The following is a 16,586-nucleotide window of genomic DNA, read 5'->3' as shown; positions in this document are numbered from 1 at the left end:
AACAGGATGGGGGGCTGGACAAAGGGTTTGGAGTTGGGACCAATCAAAAGGGGAATGGGGACATGTAAACAGTGTGTACTAACCAATCAAGAGCCTTGCTCTGCCATGTGGACGGCGTACACGCCGTCCTGAGACTATATAATCTGCACGCAGCCTAATAAACATGGACTGAATCTACATCATACTGGTGTGTCATGTTCTTTCCCGGCTTGCCACGGAAACTGGACCTCGGCATCTGTCATTGCTTGAACAAACTCTGGATGTCTCAGACGGGAGCGGGTAAAAAGGGAGGAGTGTTTTGCCTTTGCCTTGCTCCTGGTTACAGGATTCACTGGTTTGATTCAAATGGGAGTGGACTTTATCTTTGCAGAAGCAGTTGTTTTTGTAGCAGCTCTTGCAGAGGTAGCTTTTTTTGTATCAGCACTACCAGAAGCAGCTCTTTTTGTAGCAGTACCAGTGGTGGTAGCAGCAGCAGTGGTGGTAGCATTCAGGTTGGAAAAAACCCTTGGGATCACTGAGTCCAACCATCATCCGTACTCTACAAAGTTCTCCCCGAAACCCTATCCACCAACACCACATCCAAATGACCCTTAAACACATCCAGGGATGGTGACTCAACCACCTCCCTGGGCAATCTATTCCAGTGTCTGACCACTCTTTCTGCTAAAAGTTTTCCTAATGTCCAGTCTAAACCTACCTTTTTGCAACTTGAAGCCATTTGCTCTTGTTCTGTCGCTAATTACCTGTGAGAAGAGACCAGCACCAATCTCTCTACAATGACCTTTGAGGTAGTTGTAGAGACTGATGAGGTCTCCCCTCAGCCTCCTCTTCCTCAGACTAAACATTCCCAGCTCCTTCAAGCGTTCTTCATAAGATTTATTCTCTAGGCCCTTCACCAGCTTCATTGCCCTCCTCTGTACTTGCTCCAGCACCTTGATATCTGTCTTGAATTGAGGTGCCCAAAACTGGTCCCAATACTCCAGGTGTGGCCTCACCAGTGCTGAGTACAGGGGGACAATCACCTCTCTACTTCTGCTGGTCACACTATTTCTAATACAAGCCAGGATGCCATTGGCTTTCTTGGCCACCCGGGCACACTGCTGGCTCATATTCAGCCACTTGCCAGTTAGAACCCCTAGGTCCTTTTCTGCCAGACAGCTTTCCAGCCACACTTCCCCAAGCCTGTAGTGTTGCATGGGGTTGTTGTGGCCCAAGTGCAGGACCTGGCACTTGGCCTTGTTGAAGCCCATACCATTAACATTAGCCCAACGATCTAATCTATCCAAGTCTCTCTGTAGAGGCTCCCTATCCTCATGCAGATCAACACTCCCACCTAACTTGGTGTCATCTGCGAACTTACTGATAATACACTCTACGTCCTTATTGAGATCATCGATAAAGATGTTAAACAGAAATGGTCCCAACACTGAGCCCTGAGGAACACCACTTGTGACCGGCCGCCAGCTGGATTTGACTCCATTGACCACCACTCTTTGGGCCCGACCGTCCAGCCAGTGTTTGATCCAACAGATTGTATGCTCATCCAGGCCATGAGCAGCCAGTTTTTTTATGAGAGTTCTATGGGGAACAGTGTCAAATGCTTTTTGGAGGTCCAGAGAGACAATATCCACAGCCTTTCCCTCATCCAATAGTTGGGTCATCAGGTCATAGAAGGAGATGAGGTTCGTCAGGCAGGACCTGCCTTTCATAAACCCATGCTGACTGGGCCTGGTCCCCTGATTATCCTCTATGTCTTCTAATGACACTGAAGATGATCTGCTCCATGATCTTCCCTGGTACCGAGGTCAGACTGACAGGTCTATGGTTTCCCGGATCCTCATTTCTGCCTTTCTTATAGATGGGTGTTACATTTGCTACCCTCCAGTCCATTGGGACCTCCCCAGTTAGCCAGGACTTCAGGCAAATAATGGAAAGTGGCTTGGTAATCACATCTGCCAACTCTTTCAGCACCCTTGGCAGAGCAAAGACATGACCTCGGAGTCCCAGCAGTTACAAAAACATTCCAGCTGTTATCAGTCCAAGCTGGAACACTTTGCTACTAATTAAAAGAAAGCTTACTGAAGAAAAAAAAAAAAATCAGTAAAAGTGGCTTCATCCTGGCTCAAACTAAGACACTGGGACAAACTATTTAACCTAAGCTCCAATTTGTTATTCCTCTCACATTTGCTGCAGCTCGTGCTGCAGATCAGTTTCAAACAGGCTGTAAAACCCTATATTTGTTACCCTGCAGCGCCACCAAAGGTTATGAGGGAAAAAATGAATCTGAAATTTAAACCAAAGGTGCTTGCTGCCTGTGTGGCCAAGGGCTGTTTCAGATCTAGGTCTACAGTGTCAAAGTCACGTCTGCTCTGTGCTTGTTCTGGCTAGCAGAGACTGATGTGGATCTAAAGGAATTTCTGTCAATGTTGCTTGCTATTGCAGATAATGATGAGCTCCTAATTCAGAGCCAGAAACAAGAAAATAAGCAAGATACATTAAAATAAACCAAAAGTTTCATTAGATACAGACCATCTCCTCAAAAAAGTCAGTGAAAGATTAAGAGTTCTCTCATTTAGTAGACTCAGAGCTTCATGCTTGAGAAAGATCATTGTGGGGAAAAAAAAATAATAAATTAGTGCAATGAAGGGAAACATTCCTTTTCAACAGGAATTTTCCTTGGAGTCTTGGTTGGGAATTTCATATCTTTCCTTTTATTCACCCCCCAAGCAACAACTGTATGGCTGCCTGTGGCAGAACAAGTGCAGTTAACTTCTTTGCTTGCTATCAGATGCAATCCCAGCAATGCTACACACTCTCCTTAATCCATCACTTTGCTCAGGAAGTTCTTCCCCAGGGCAATTTTAATATCATATTTCTAATAGGTAGTGCCAGATTTGATCTTAGAGATTTTGATTAATTTGCAACTCTTCCAAAATCCTATGCTCTTCCCTAAGGGACAAATTAAGGCTACACCTCACCTCTGTTGAGTATAAGGGTGACTCTGAAACTCCTCTTTGTAGGAAGGAAAGGTAGGACTTATGAGAAGAAATAAAAATCGGTTCTAGGGTATGTTTTTAAAAAACTTCAGGAGAGAAGGGCAGAGGTGGTCTCTGAAAAATTAGGCTGCAGGAATGGAATAAAAACAGGCTTCTGTAAAACCAGAAGAATGGGATGGATAAAAAGGGCTATTCAGAATATTATAGGGTGTATCAAATCAGGAATAACTGATAATGACCTCATTAATTAGCTAAGTACTGGCTAGTAATGCTTGTCATAAAATGGTACATGTAGACATAGAATCGTTAAGGTTGGAAAAGACCTTTAAGATCATCAAGTCCAGCAGTTAACATAGAACTGCCGAGTCTACCACTAAACCATGTTCCCAGGCACCACATCTACATGTCTTTTAAATACCTCCAGGGATGGTGACTAAACCAATTCCCTGGGCAGCTTGTTCCAATGCTTGACAACTCTTTCAGTGAATAATTTTTTCTTAATATCCAATCTAAAACTCCCCTCATGCAACTTGAGGCAATTTCCTCTTGTTCTATCACTTGTTACTTGGAAGAAGAGACCAACATCTGCCTCACTACAACTACCTGAAAGGAAGTTCGTTTCAGGTAGTTGTAGAGAACAATAAGGTCTCCCCTCAGTAGCCTTTTCTCCAGGTTAAACAACCCCAGTTCCCTCAGCCACTCCTTATAAGACTCATGCTCTAGACCCTTCACCAGCTTTGTTGCCCTTCTCTAGACACATTCCAGCACCTTGATGTCTTTCTTGTAGGGGCCCACAGTACTCGAGCTGTGGCCTCACCAGTGCCAACTACAGGGGGACAATCACTTCCCTAGTCCTGGTGGCCACACTATTTCTGATACACACCAGGATGCTGTTGGCCTTTTTGGCCACCTTGGCACACTGCTGTCAACCAATACCCCTAGGTCCTTTATCTGCTGGGCAGCTTTCCAGCCATTCTTCCCCAAGCCTGTAGTGTTGCATGGGGTTGCTGTGACCCAAGTGCAGGACCCAGCACTTAGCCTTGTTGAATCACTGTCCTGGCTTGAGCCAGGATTAAGCCAATTTTTCTTTTCACTGATTTTTTTTTCCTTCAGTAAGCTTTCTTGTAACTAGCAACTGTGTGTTCTGCTAGGCTGATAAGACAGTGGAATGTTTTTCTAACTACTGAGGCTTCAAGGTTACACCTTCACTCTGCCGGCTCAGACACTATGGGGAGATCTCTGACCCCCCCGTGGGAGGCTGAGTTAGACAGACAGCAAAATTGGCCAAAGATATTCCATTCCATATATCTACGTAAGCTCAGAGGAAGGACAGAGATCTTAGAAGACAGCTTCCTCCTTCTTCTCGCCGCTCTCTTCCGTCCGTGGCCGGCGTCCGGGGAGGACTCTGCTCATCCATCACCGCCGACCCTTAGGCTCGAGCCCTCCTGACCCTCATAACTCTCAGCTTTCTCCAGCAGCGGCTCCGGGATTTCTCGGGACTTTTGCCAGTTCAGGGGAGTGCTGTGGGAGTTGCTGGGGGTGGGGGGAGGCGAGAGGCTTTTGCCCATATCTGAATATATCTGTATATAATTGTATATATTTTTTTTTTCTTGTGTGATTCATTAGTGTTTTAATTAAAGCTGTGTAGTTTAGTTTTCAATCCAGCCAAGTCTCTCTCCTTTTCTCTCTCTCCTTCCCTGACTGGGTGGGGGGGGGAGGGGATCGAGAGCATTGTTGTTGGACCTGAGTCAAACGGTGACAACAATTTAATTGGCGCCCAACGTGGGGCTTGATTTTAAGCCCAGATTACACATTTTCATCAATTGGGAGTGTCCAAAATTCCATCTCTGAAGGGAGGAATCCCTCAGAGAGCAATGAGCAATAATTCTGCTGAGTGTTCTGATGGATTGAAAACTGAACAGACACTTGCTGCAATGAATCTATTCGATCTTTTTCCAAACCTGCAATTGTACATGTGGTATGTAGCTGAGGGCATTCTGCTCTTTGTAGCTGCTCTTGTGATTCTTTTGTGGTTTATTGACAGAACTGTAGCCATAGTCAATCGTATCATTACCAGCCTAGTGATCCTAGGGATGATGATACTGTTCTCTATGGGGTCACTGTATGTGTACAGTTACACTGCTAGTCCTACTGGTACAACTCCTAAAGTGAATGAAACGGTCCATGTTGGTAACAGCAATAGCTGGTTCAATTTTACCTCTCCATATTCTCTCAAGCTGAATCTCCCAGCTCTTGATGTGAATAGCATGGTTGCAGTGGGGATGTTTTTGCTGAATGTTTATAATATATTGTGGATGCGTAGGGCCAGATGCTGTTCTGCTCACTGCCACTCCCCCACAGGCAATGTTGCTGCCACTGCTGCTGCCAACACCACTGCTGCCAATACCACCACTCCTGCTGCTACAAAAACAACTGCTTCTACAAAGAAAAAGCCTGATCCATCGCGAATGAAGCTAGTTAACCCTGTGACTAGGAGCAAGGCAAAGACAAAAGCAGCAGAAAGTGAGGGTGAGGAAGAAGAGGATCCTAATACAGTTGATGGAGCAGGTACCTCTCAGACAGAGGCTGACGGTGAGGAAGGGAAGGATTCTAAATCAGATGATGGAGCAGGTACCTCTCAGACAGATAAAAAACCAGACCACTCTCAGACAGATAAAAAACCAAGCCACTCTCAGACAGATAAAAAACAAAGCCACTCTCAAGCAAATAAAAGAACAGCAGGTCCTCCTCAATCAGATGACGACGATGACCTCGCCCACCCTTTCTCTATGAAAGAACTGCGCCTCATGAGAAAGGACTTCACCCGCATTGATGGTGAGGGAATCCTTCCTTGGCTGCTCCGATGCTTTGATAGTGGTGCTGAGACCTACAATGTGGATGAGAGAGAAGCCAAGCAGTTGGGATCCCTGGCCAGAGATGCTGGTATTGACAGAGCACTTAGTAGTAAGACAGGAACTACTACCCTGTGGGACCGACTTCTTTCAGCTGTGAGAGAGAGATATCCCCACAAGGGTGACATCGGATGGCGCCGAAGCAGAACGCCCACTCTCGAGAAAGCCATCACCTACTTGAGAGAGATTGCTGTGCGAGAAGTGATCTATAATAACGATGGAATCACAGATCCTGATGATGTTGAGTGTGACACACAAATGTTCCGGAAGTTTGTTCAGGCTGTACCAGCAGCGCATGCCCATATATTCTCCTTCATGGGATGTTTTGAAGGTTACGAAAGACCAACTGTACGTGAGGTAACTGTTAAAGCACGACAGTATGGAGACATCCTCTCTGATTCCCTTTACTTCCAAACCTCAGCCGTTAAGAAAATGGTTGACAGGAAGTATAAGATGCCAAATGGAAGTAAACTCCAGACTCTTCCTAGAGACAACTGGTCACGTGTTGCAGCCATTAAGAAGAGACGTCCTGCTACGAGACAGCAGCAAGGAAGACAGGACTCACTGCAACGCCACCTGTGGTCTCTCTTGAAAAATCATTTTAGAGAGGACATGAGAGTCTGGGACAAGAAACCCACTGATATGCTCCAGTTACGTGTGCAAGAGCTTCTAAACAGAACAAAGCCAGGAGATGGTTCTTCCAAGAAGAAGGTTGCACCAGTCAACAACCAGGATGGTTCATCGAGCTCTAGTGCTCAACCCTAGGGATGCCCTGCCTCCAGCCAGGAGGAGGAGAGGGACAACCGAGTTTATTGGACTGTGTGGATTCGGTGGCCTGGCACATCAGAACCACAAAGATATAAAGCTTTGGTGGACACTGGTGCACAGTGCACTCTAATGCCATCGAATCATAAAGGGACAAACCCTGTCACTATCTCTGGAGTGACAGGAGGTTCTCAACAACTGACTGTTGTGGAGGCCGGTGTGAGCCTCACTGGTAAGGAGTGGCAAACGCACCCTATAGTGACTGGCCCAGGTGCTCCGTGCATCCTTGGCATAGACTATCTCAGGAAAGGATACTTCCGTGACCCGAAAGGGTACCGGTGGGCCTTTGGTATAGCAGCTGTAGAGACTGAGGACACTGAACAGCTGCGTACTTTGTCTGGCCTTTCAGATGACCCTTCTGTAGTAGGGTTGCTGGAGGTTGAAGACCAACAGGTGCCAATTACCACTTCAACAGTGCATAGACGACAGTATCGCACCAACAGAGACTCTGTGATCCCCATTCATAAGCTGATTCGGCAATTGGAAAGCCAAGGTGTGATTAGCAGGACTCATTCACCCTTCAATAGTCCTATCTGGCCAGTGCGAAAGCCTGATGGCGAGTGGAGGCTGACAGTGGACTATCGTGGCCTGAATGAGGTGACACCACCACTTAGTGCTGCTGTACCGGACATGTTAGAGCTTCAGTATGAGTTGGAGTCAAAAGCAGCTAGGTGGTATGCCACTATTGACATTGCTCATGCATTCTTCTCTATTCCCATAGCACCACAGTGCAGGCCACAGTTTGCTTTCACCTGGAGGGGAGTCCAGTACACCTGGAATCGACTGCCCCAGGGGTGGAAACACAGCTCAACCATTTGCCATGGACTGATCCATGCTGCACTGGAGAAGGGTGGAGCCCCAGAACACCTGCAGTACATTGATGACATCATTGTGTGGGGTGACACATCAGAAGAAGTTTTTGAGAAAGGTAAAAAGATCATCCAAATTCTTCTGGATGCTGGTTTTGCTGTAAAAAGAAGCAAGGTCAAGGGACCTTCACGAGAGATCCAGTTCCTGGGAATCAAGTGGCAAGATGGTCGTCGCCAGATCCCAATGGATGTGATTAACAAAGTAACAGCTATGGCCCCACCATCAACTAAAAAGGACACTCAAACCTTTTTAGGGACTGTTGGTTTCTGGAGAATGCATATTCCATGTTACAGTGAAATTGTGAAACCTCTCTATGAGGTGACCAGAAAGAAGAATGATTTCAAATGGGGTCCTGACCAACAGAAAGCTTTTGAGCAGATTAAGAAGGAGATTGCGCAGGCAATGGCCCTTGGACCGGTTCGAACAGGGCCAGACATCAAGAACGTGCTCTACACTGCAGCCGGACACAATGGTCCCAACTGGAGCCTCTGGCAGAAAGCACCAGGGGAAACTCGAGGTCGACCCCTGGGATTCTGGAGCCGGAGCTACAGAGGTTCCGAGGCCAACTACACAACAACTGAGAAGGAGATACTTGCAGCATATGAAGGAGTTAGAGCCGCTTCAGAAGTGATTGGCACTGAAGCACAGCTCTTTCTGGCGCCCAGGCTACCGGTGCTGAGATTCATGTTCGAGAATAAACTTTCTCCTGTCCATCATGCCACCGATGTGACTTGGAGTAAATGGACTGCTTTGATCACCCAAAGAGCCCGAATAGGGAAACCTAATCGTCCAGGTATTGTGGAAGCAATTACAAACTGGCCAGAAGGCACCCACTTTGGAATGCCACCACAAGAAGTGGTGAGACGAGCTCAAGAAGCTCCACCATATGATCATTTACCAGAGACTGAGAAACAATTTGCTCTTTTCACCGATGGCTCCTGTCGTCTTGTAGGGAACCACCGGAAGTGGAAAGCTGCCGTGTGGAGTCCTACACGACTGGTTGCACAAGCAGCTGAAGGAGAAGGTGAATCAAGTCAGTTTGCAGAGATAAAAGCCATCCAGCTGGCTTTGGACATTGCTGAGCGAGAGGGGTGGCCGAGACTCTACCTCTACACTGACTCGTGGATGGCAGCAAATGCCTTGTGGGGTTGGCTAAAACAGTGGCAGCAGAATAACTGGCAGCGAAAGGGTAAACCTATTTGGGTTGCTGACCTCTGGAAGGACATTGCAGCTCGGATAGAGAAACTGGAGGTAAAAGTACGTCATGTAGATGCACACGTGCCTCTGAGTCGAGCCACTGAGGAACACCGACACAACCAACGAGCAGATGAGGCTGCCCAAGTGTTCCAAGTAGACTTAGACTGGGAACACAAGGGTGAGCTTTTTCTGGCTCGGTAGGCCCATGATGCTTCAGGTCATCAGGGCAGAGATGCAACATACAAATGGGCTCGTGACCGAGGGGTGGACTTAACCATGGACACTATTGCACAGGTGATCCATGACTGTGAGACATGTGCTGCAATTAAGCAGGCAAAACGGTTGAAACCTTTGTGGTATGAGGGGAGGTGGTCAAAGTACAGATTTGGAGAGGCCTGGCAAATTGACTACATCACACTTCCTCAGAGCCGCCAGGGTAAGCGCTATGTGCTTACAATGGTGGAAACAAGTACAGGATGGTTGGAGACATATCCTGTGCCTCATGCCACAGCCAGGAATACTATTCTGGGTCTTGAGAAGAAAATTTTGTGGAGACATGGTACTCCAGAGAGAATTGAGTCAGACAATGGGACTCATTTCAAAAACAGTCTTGTTACTGATTGGGCTAAAGAGCATGGTATTGAATGGATCTACCATATCCCATACTATGCACAGGCCTCAGGGAAAGTTGAAAGGTACAATGGTCTGTTGAAGGCTACCCTGAAGGCAATGGGTGGTGGAACTTTCAAAAACTGGGATAAAAATTTGGCAAAGGCCACCTGGTTAGTTAACACCAGGGGATCCATCAATCGGGCTGGTCCTGCCCAGTCAGACCTTTTGCATACTACAGATGGGGATAAAGTCCCTGTGGTATGTGAAAGAAACCTGCTGGGTAAAAGTGTTTGGGTCTATCCTGCTTCAGGCAAAGGTAAACCTGTCAGGGGTATTGCTTTTGCTCAGGGGCCTGGACATACCTGGTGTGTGATGATGGAGGATGGTGAAGTACAATATGTACCTCAAGGTAATCTGACTTTGGGAGAGAATCCTTAATTTGACAGCTGGTAATGTATAGAGCCTGTATGTAATATATGGTATGGAATAAGGGGTGGAATGTCCTGGCTTGAGCCAGGATTAAGCCAATTTTTCTTTTCACTGATTTTTTTTTCCTTCAGTAAGCTTTCTTGTAACTAGCAACTGTGTGTTCTGCTAGGCTGATAAGACAGTGGAATGTTTTTCTAACTACTGAGGCTTCAAGGTTACACCTTCACTCTGCCGGCTCAGACACTATGGGGAGATCTCTGACCCCCCCGTGGGAGGCTGAGTTAGACAGACAGCAAAATTGGCCAAAGATATTCCATTCCATATATCTACGTAAGCTCAGAGGAAGGACAGAGATCTTAGAAGACAGCTTCCTCCTTCTTCTCGCCGCTCTCTTCCGTCCATGGCCGGCGTCCGGGGAGGACTCTGCTCATCCATCACCGCCGACCCTTAGGCTCGAGCCCTCCTGACCCTCATAACTCTCAGCTTTCTCCAGCAGCGGCTCCGGGATTTCTCGGGACTTTTGCCAGTTCAGGGGAGTGCTGTGGGAGTTGCTGGGGGTGGGGGGAGGCGAGAGGCTTTTGCCCATATCTGAATATATCTGTATATAATTGTATATATTTTTTTTTTCTTGTGTGATTCATTAGTGTTTTAATTAAAGCTGTGTAGTTTAGTTTTCAATCCAGCCAAGTCTCTCTCCTTTTCTCTCTCTCCTTCCCTGACTGGGTGGGGGGGGGAGGGGATCGAGAGCATTGTTGTTGGACCTGAGTCAAACGGTGACAATCACATACAATTGGACTCAGCCAATCCATCCAGCTTGTCCAGATGCCTCTGTAGAGCCTTTCTACCCTCAAGCAGATTAACACTCACACCCAAATTGGTGTCAGCTGCAAACTTACTGGGGGTGTGCTTGATCCCCTCATCCAGTTAATTGATAAAGATATTGAAGAGAGCTGGCCCCAATACTGAGCCCTGGGGAACACCAGTTGTGACCAGATGCCAACTGGATTTAACTCCATTCACCACAACTCTTTGGGACTGGCCATCCAGCCAGTGTTTTACCCAGTGAAGAGTAAACCTGTCCAAGCCATGAGTAGCCAGGTTCTCCAGGAGAATGCGGTGGGAAATGGTGTTAGAAGATATAAGGTTAGTCAAGCAGGACCTGCCTTTCATGAACCCATGCTGACTGGGCCTGACCACCTGGTTGTCCTGTATCATGTGATGGCACTCAAGATCACAGAATCACAGAATCGTTATAGTTGGAAAAGACCTCCAAGATCACGGAGTCAAACCATCCACCCAGGAGGAGAAAAAACAAACAAAACACCTGTTATGGTTTAAGTGACACTGGCACGGTGTTGGACACCTATAAGAGGAACTAGAGAGAGAGGGTCCTTAGGACCCTGAAAGACCTGGGAGGGTCAGAATAGGGAGGGGTCAGTATTCCCCCACTTCTTGCCATACTCTATAAAAGCTAGGAGAACCAGAAGCTCAGCCCCTTTTCTTCCTGCACCTTCTTCCTTGTGGCTGTTCCTGCTTGGAGATTCTTTAGTGCTCTCCAGAATCCAACTCCATCGTGTGCTGTGAGGAGCCATGGACCCCTCTCCTGAAGCAGCCTTGCTGTAAGGGACCCTCACCCACCTATTCCTGTGATCAGTGAGATCGGTTTTGTATATATTTGTACATAAGTGTATATATCTGTTCTTTCCCCCACGTTACTCCCTTTTTCTGTATTATAGTAAATTTGTGCCAATGTCAATTTCCAACTCTTACGTCTCTCTTCCTTATTCCCCTTCTATCTTCCCTTGGGATGTTGGAGGGGGGGTAATAGGGAGCAATTCTGCCCTTTGTTTTGTGATTCACCCTTACTATTTAAACCAGGACAGCATTTTTTGATGCCCTAAGTGGGGCTTGAAATTAAGTTTATTTTTAAATGATTGTAAGATTGGAAATTGAAAAAATTCATCTTGATAATGATGTTTTTGAAAGACCTGATTCATCATGCCTGTATGTGCTTTGTTGTGGCAATGATTTCTAGTTTTATTTCCTATTTACCAACGAAATTGTTTTCCCGTTTTGTTCAAGCACTGGTTGCTGCTGGGAGGAGTTGGGCTGAGAATTGGCTTGGGCAGTTCAAGGGCTACTTTATGACTTTTGGTGTTATGAAAAATGAGTCTGCTCCTTTCTCTGGTGAGTTCACCGTGCCAGAGTCTGGAGACCCTAGGAATGGCTTTTACTTTCTGATCGTATTGTTGTTGTGCCTCAATGTGTTCCAGGAGTGGTTCATAGTTAAAAACTGGTGTAGGAAAACTGCCGTGAGCTGCAGCTGCCTCATGCCTGCAGTGCAGGAAACCACTGCCCCCTGGTACTGGCCCGAACCGCAGCAGCAAGTGACACCACCCCCCATCAGTCTGAACCAGCCCTGGTCACTCTGGTAACAACCCACAGAAAGCATTTAAAGAAGTCAGACCGCCCGGTGAGGGATGAGGAGAGTCAGCCTGAGGCAGGAACAACACACAATAGCGATTTGGACCCTGAGATAATTGTAAAATCCATGTCCATGAAAGAGTTACAGGATATAAGAAATTATTATACTCATAGGGAGGATGACTCACTGATTTAATGGCTGTTGGGGTGTTATGACCCACGAGCTGATGGGATAGATCTGGAGGGCAGGGAGGCTCAGCAATTGGGATCTTTAGCCAGAGATGCAGGCATTGATAAGATTATTTGGACTTAAAACTGTACTCACAATCTCTTGCACCACCTTTTAATGGCTGTAAAAAGCCAATATCCCCATAGGGAGTGACAGGGTCTTTGTGGGAAATAGTGAAACACCGCCAACTGTCAATGAATTTGCTAAATAGATAAGGAAATATGCAGATGGTATCTCTAGACCCCCTAAATGTCCACATCTCAGCTGTGGAAAAAACAGCTGAGGAGTGGAAAAACCTTTATGAGAAACCAGGTGATTGATAGGGTATCCAGACTGGAGAGGGAGAAAACCACCCACTCCTTTCCTGACTGGCTCCACGTATTGGCCATTAGAAACAGAGGCTCTCCTAGGAGACCATCTCAGGTTAGGCAGAACCAAAAATGAGGTTCGCTGTAGTCTACTCTCCTTGACCATGGTGAGGACATGAGCAGATGGAACCACAGATCCACCACTGCTCTGTGTGCAAGAGTATGGGATCTGCAGGGTGGTGCCACTAGAGATAAAGTCTCAGAATGATGGCTGCCCTGGTCTCCCAGGAAGTATCTGCTGGCCCAAGCAGATGTGTCTCTGACCCAAATGAGAGTCCAGCAGGCCACATAAACCCCTGTGTTAACTGTAGATACCATGCTCAACATTAGAGGGGCCCTGCCTCCAGCCAAGTAGAGGAGAGGGATAATTGATTTTACTGGACAGTGTGAATTTGATGGCCTGGCACAACAGAATCACAGAGATAGAGCCCTGGTGGACACTTGTGCACAGTGTACTTTGATACCATCCAATGACAGCGGGGCAGAATTCATTACCATCTCTGGAGTCACTAGAGGGTTTCAAGAACTGAGCTTGTTGGAGGCTGAAATGATCCTAACTGAGACACCCATGATATAGTAACTGGCCCAGATGCTCTATGCATCCTTGATATAAACTTTGTTCGGAAAGGGTATTTCAAAGACCCTTGTCCTAGTTTGAGCCAAGATGAAGCCAATTTTCTTTTTACTGATAATGCCGGAAGGTTTATGTTACTGCCAAGAAGTCAAGGGCACTCTGCAGCCTCAGATGCTAAGGGAGCAGAAGAGTCATATATTTGCAGCCCTCCCGTAGGGAGGAGTGGACTGAACGGACAGCAAAACTGAACAAGGCATTCCATTCTGTAGATTTATGTAGCTTTTGGTATAAGATCAGGGATCATGTAAGTCAAGCCCCTTCCTTTTTTCTTCTTCCTTTCTCTTCTGTTCATGGCTGGTGTCTGGGTATGACTCCGTCTTTTCAGCACCGTTGATCCCCAGGCTCGTGCATTCCTGACCCTCATAGATCTACCCTCAGATCCTGTCTGCTCTGCTGCTATCTCCAGCAGCGCTCTGGAACGTTTCAGGACTGCTCACAGCTAAGGAGAGTGCCGTGGGAGTTGCTGGGGGAACCACCGGAAGTGGAAAGCTGCCATGTGGAGTCCTACATGACTAGTTGCACAAGTAGCTGAAAGAGAAGGTGAATCGAGTCAGTTTGCAGAGATGTAGATTTCAATCCAGTAAAGTCTCTCTCTTCATTCTCTCTCTCCTTCCCTACCTGGGTGGGAGAGGGAGGGGATTGAGAGCATTGTTGTCAACCCTGAGTCAAACGGTGAAAGCAGTATAAAGGCTCGGAGGCCAATTATACACCAACTCAAAAAGTGATACTGGCTGCCTATGAAGGAGTCTGAGCTGCTTCTGAGGTAACTGGGACAGAAGCAATGCTCCTTCTCGCACTCCAACTGCCTATCCTGTGCTGGATGTATAAAGGGAGGGTCTCATGTACACACCATACCACCGATGCCACCTGGAATAAGTGGATTGCCCTGATAACACAGTGAGCTTGAATAGAGGCCCCAAATCGCCCAGACATCATAGTAGTGATTTTGAATTGGCCAGAGGGCCAAGATTTCGGAATGCCACTGGATGAGGTAGTGACTGTGTTGAGGAAGCTCCTCCATATAATGAACTCTCAGATCTTGAGAAGCAATTTATTCTTTCCCACTGAAGGACTAGTTACACAAGCAGCCGAAGGAGAAGGTGAAACAAGTCAGTTTGCAGAGGTAAAAGCCATCCAGCTGGCTTTGGACATTGCTGAGCAAGAGGGGTGGCCAAGACTCTATCTCTACACTGACTCGTGGATGGCAGTACATGCTTTGTGGGGTTGGCGAAAGCAGTAGCAGCAGAACTGGCAGCGAAAGGGTAAACCTATTTGGGTTGCTGAGCTGTGGAAGGACATTGCAGCTCAGATAGAGAAACTGGTTGTAAAAGTGCATCATATAGATGCCCACGTACTTCTGTGTTGAGCCACTGAGGACCATCGACACAACCAATGAGCAGATGAGGCTGCTCAAGTGTTCCAAATAGACTTGGACTGTGAACACAAGGGTGTGGGTGATCAGCTATGGGCTGCAGGCAGCCTTGATCTCGACAAACTACAGCTGTGCCCTTGACGGTTAGAGATAAACAAGTTTGAGGGAAAGAAGGTATGTGAGATACAGATGTGTGTTGACATTCTTGTAAGAAAATGTAAGAATCTTGTAGCCTATCATAGAATAAAACAGAGCACATGAACAGAAGCTATTAACCTATGGGAAGGAAACACAAGGCACGTGGACAGGAGAGCAAAGTATAAAAATGCAGTGTAACCCTAATAAACCGCTGATGCTTGTGACCATCATGGTGTGTCAGCTGTGTGTCTGCCACACAAGGGTGAACTCTTTTTGGCTTGATGGGCTCATGACACTTCAGGTCATCAGGGCAGAGATGCAACATACAGATGGTCTCGTGACCAAGGGGTGGACTTAACCATGGATACTGTCGCATGCACAGGTTATCTATGACTGTGAGATGTGAGCTGCAATCAAGCAGGCAAAATGTTTGAAACCTTTGTGGTCTGAGGGGAGGTGGTCAAAGTACAGGTATGGGGAGGCTTGGAAAAGTGACTATATCACACTGCCTCAGAGCCACCAGGGTAAGCGCTATGTGCTTACAATAGTGGAAACAAGTACAGGATGGTTGGAAACATATCCTGGGCCTCATGCCACAGCCAGGAATACTATCCTGGGCCTTGAGAAGCAAATCTTGTGGAGACATGGTACTCCAGAAAGAATTGAGTCAGACAATGGGACTCATTTTAAAAACAGTCTTGTCACTGACTGGGCTAAAGAGTATGGTATCGAGTGGATAAACCATATCCCATGCTATGGACAACCCTCAGGGAAAGCTGAAAGGTATAATGGTTTATTGAAAGCTACCCTAAAGGCAATGGGTGGTGGAAATTTCAAAAACTGGGTCAAAAATTTGGCAAAGGCCACCTGGTTAGTTGATACCAAGGGATCCATCAATCAGGCTGGTCCTGCCCAGTCAGACCTTCTACATACTGTAGATGGGGATAAAGTCCCTGTGGTATGTGAAAGAAACCTGCTGGGTAAAAGTGTTTGGGTTTTTCCTGCTTCAGGCAAAGGTAAACCTGTCCGGGGTGTTGCTTTTGCTCAGGGATCTGGACATACCTGGTATATGGTGATGGAGGATGGTGAAGTACAACGTGCACCTCAAGGTAATCTGACTCTGGGGGAGAATCCTTAAATTGACAGCTGGTAAAATATAGAGCCTGTATGTAATGTATGGTATGGAATAAGGGGTGGAATGTCCTGTTTTGAGCCAGGATGAAGCCACTTTTCCTTTTACTGATTTTTTTTTTCCTTCAGTAAGCTTTCTTTTATCTAGCAGCAGAGCGTTCCAACTAAGACTCATAATGATGGAATGTTTTCGTAACTGCTGGGACTCCAAGGTCATGTCTTTGCTCTGCTGGCTCAGGCACTACGGGGAGATCTATAACCCCCCCGTAGGGGAGGCTGAACTAAATGGACAGCAAAATTGGCCAGAGATATTCCATTCCATATATCTACCTAAGCTGAGAGGAAGGTCAGAGATCACAGAAGACAACTTCCTTCCTGTTTCTTCTTCCCTTCTCTCCCGTCCATGGCCGGCGTCGGGGGAGGACTCTGTCCATCCATCACCATCGACC

At 46.8% G+C, this 16,586-nt stretch overlaps 1 protein-coding gene across 1 annotated transcript in view; it reads left to right on the top strand.

The window, feature by feature from the left end:
• The window catches only part of LOC127395168 (uncharacterized), a 1,033,854-nt gene extending 1,023,538 nt beyond the window's left edge, over nucleotides 1–10,316 (top strand). Inside the window, exon 3 of the mRNA XM_051641685.1 lies at nucleotides 10,188–10,316. The gene's annotated coding sequence lies outside the window, so the exon portion shown is untranslated. The remainder of the gene's footprint in view (nucleotides 1–10,187) is intronic.
• The last annotated feature ends 6,270 nt before the right edge of the window (nucleotides 10,317–16,586 follow it).

Source organism: Apus apus, chromosome W (assembly GCF_020740795.1).
Source record: "Apus apus isolate bApuApu2 chromosome W, bApuApu2.pri.cur, whole genome shotgun sequence".
Lineage (NCBI taxonomy): Eukaryota > Metazoa > Chordata > Aves > Apodiformes > Apodidae > Apus > Apus apus.
Note: the sequence above shows the minus strand (reverse complement) of the source record. Positions and strands in the feature narration are given on the sequence as shown.